Raw genomic sequence first — 3,015 nt, forward strand, 5'->3', positions numbered from 1 at the left:
ACCATAGCAGTTACCAGTCTTTTTATGGGACTGGTTGGATTTTGGTCTTTAATGCATGCTAGTGTTGATGTTTTTTGGTCAAGAGGATACATTGAGCAGGAGGGATTATGCAGCAGGCTTTATTTTAATACAGATTCATATTGTTCTCTTAAAGTTGCATGGAAGTATTAAAATGGCTTACACTTGTAGACTTTGTAGATGAGAAGAACAAACTGAAATCCTTGAGATCACACAGGTTGGGTAGGTACTAAACTGCATAAAACGTTTTTCCTATATAGGACAGTTTTAGTCTATTTTAGTTGCATAGGTTTCCATTGTATTTATACTCTCTTTATGATAATTTGGCCAAAGATGATTATCCACCACTAAAAATGCCTCTGCCTCATGGGATTCTGTGCTGATTTTATGGCCAGAATGCAGTGATCTTAAAAAACTAAACTTTTTGATGGCATAAGCAGGCAAAAATTTTCTTAAAAGTGCAATAGATTTTCAAGTATATTGTGCCTTGTTATAAAAACCATTAAGTAGGTGCACTTGACAGTATTGAGGTCATTTGTTACGGTGCTATTTGAACTAGTATAGGTTTAGACTCTTGTACATTTTGCCCATAACTTTATACAAAGTACTTATTTTATTGCACATTCAGAGAATTTTATATATATGTCTCCGTGTGCGTCTACTTAAACTTCGATTATTTTGTCTCTTGTAGATTTTGAACACACCTTGTTTAGAACTAGATTCTAACTAGATTTATTTGGGACCAAGGAAAGATAGTTGAGAAGAAAACTTTGCACACGTCAGATTTTAGATACTTTTGCTGCTAGTTTGTGTAATATTTATTGAACATTTGACAAATAATTTATTTTTGTAAGCCTAAAAGTGAATTCTTTGAAAGTTTAAAGAAACTTGACCAAAAGACAGTACAAAAACACTGGCACTTGAATGTTGAATGTCACCGTATGTGAAAAATATTTCGGGGTAGTGTGAGCTTTTAATGTTAAGTTCTGTTAAACAATTGATTCAAATTTTGCAGACCCGGCATTGGTGATGTAGCTAGGTATAACTTTCTGACAAAATTTAAGACAAAATTAGCGACTTGAAATTAAAACATGCCAAGGTTTTGATATACTTGTCTTAAAATATTGAAGAAACACTTTTGAACACTGATATAAAGTGTCCACATTCTCAAAGGTTCTCTGAGTTTTGTTTAGTTATGTGTTTGGTTTTCTGTGACTGTCTGGCATATTTGCAATCTTCAAACATGTGGTTATCTTTGTGTGTTGCCATAATTAGTGACTTTAACATTCAGTTTTCTTCAGCCAGCAACATTTTCAGTAAATAAGAATGGATTTAAACTTGCTGAGTGTATACATTGAACCTCAAGTCACTGTAAGTTAGTAATTGCTTACTGTATTAGTTATAGATGCTAGCACTGCATGTGGTGTGTTTATTCTGATTTTAGTAAAATAAAAAGTTGAATACCATCTTTTTGCTATCAGTTGTGGCTTAATCATGAGATGTGGAAGTGAAATTATACTGTTCACCTGAAGAATTGGAAATCATTTCTTGGTTAACCATCAAAACTGTTCATTGAATGCCTCTTCATGAAGCCAGTTCTCCTTTGCTTTAGGTATTTGAATACATGATAAATGTGTAAGATTGGAAAATGTAGAAGCAGGACTTTTTATTACAAATCATAAGTGTAAATGGTCTATATAGAGCATTTATTACTTTGATTTATGTAAGAATGAAGAATAAATTTCGGAGCACTTGGCTGATTCAGTCTCTAGAGCATGCAACTTGATCTCAAAACTGTGAGTTCAAGCTCCACACTGGGTATAGAAATTAACTTTTTAAAAAAGCGAAGAAATTGAAATAATGAACGATAGAGATGGCTTGAATTCCCAGTCTGCAGCTTTGGTTTGCTCTGTTGTCTCTCATTATTACCACGCACTGGTACGGGCAGCCAATATCATTGAATAGACAGTTTAACATGTTAATATTACAATAGATATATTGAAATTGGTTTTTTAAAGTGACTAAACCTAAATCTTTTGTCCCTTTGGAACTAGCCTCTCATCACTGGAGGGTAAGCACCATCCTACGTTCTGTTCTTACAGATATAAAGCCATAGTTTATATTTTTAGTGTTTAAAGTTCTTTTTTGTTGTTTGTGTGTGTGTATGTATGTATTTGTATGTATGTAATTTACTAGGCAAGAACATTATTAATCCTGTATCAAACTGTTATTCCCAGTCTTTTTCGCTAAATTAGCTGCAAAGAATTGTGTATAAGCAAAAACTTGAAAAGATCTACAGTGTCCAAGGGGCTTAGACTTGAAATATTAGAGCTCTAGATTTTATCAGATCCATCAACAAAATTTTTAAAAAACACTTACATAAAATAGCAGCTCCTAGTAACTTCTTTATATCTTATCTTCAGAAGTTGACTCAGTTCCCTTTGCTTCGTTCTTGGAAGCTTCATCAAAAATCTTCACAAGTTCTGGAACTTCATCATCATCATCATGCTCTCTGATAGTGTGTGGTACCTTTCCATCCACAGATTGATTGGGTAAAGCCTCAGCCAGCCTTCTTAAATTAGTCATGTCTGCACCAAGTTGGTTTAAGATACTGGGTAGCATTTCTATCAGCTGCTTTGTCTCAGCATGGCCTTTAATGGTGAAAGTGTTTGCTGCAGGGATCCTGGTTTGTGAACATGTTCATTTCTTCAGTACCAGATATCTTATTTAACCGTATCTTCTTTAAGGAGAACTGAAGTTTTTTATCATCTGCTGGAGCTGTTCTGTGAACCACCACCTTCTTTCCCACCAATGCACACTTGTGCTTGGAGTTTGGTGAGTTTTTTCTGGATTGTGATAGTTTCTTTGATCTTGGAGCAGAAATGGGACCTTGTGGGGGACTAGGGTTTGCACTTAGGTCTCAACTGTACCAGATAAGATTAGGTGCACACATGTAGGGATGCAAGATGGCAGCTAGAATTTTCAATTCTTTTTTTT

General features: G+C 34.6%; 1 pseudogene; it reads right to left on the minus strand.

The window, feature by feature from the left end:
- Window positions 1–2,424: 2,424 nt before the first annotated feature.
- LOC144245693 (transcription factor BTF3 homolog 4 pseudogene) overlaps window positions 2,425–3,015 on the minus strand; it is a 14,873-nt pseudogene continuing 14,282 nt past the window's right edge.

The sequence above is a fragment of the Crocuta crocuta genome, unplaced genomic scaffold, assembly GCF_008692635.1.
Source record: "Crocuta crocuta isolate KB4526 unplaced genomic scaffold, BGI_CrCroc_1.0 scaffold2088, whole genome shotgun sequence".
Classification (NCBI taxonomy): domain Eukaryota; kingdom Metazoa; phylum Chordata; class Mammalia; order Carnivora; family Hyaenidae; genus Crocuta; species Crocuta crocuta.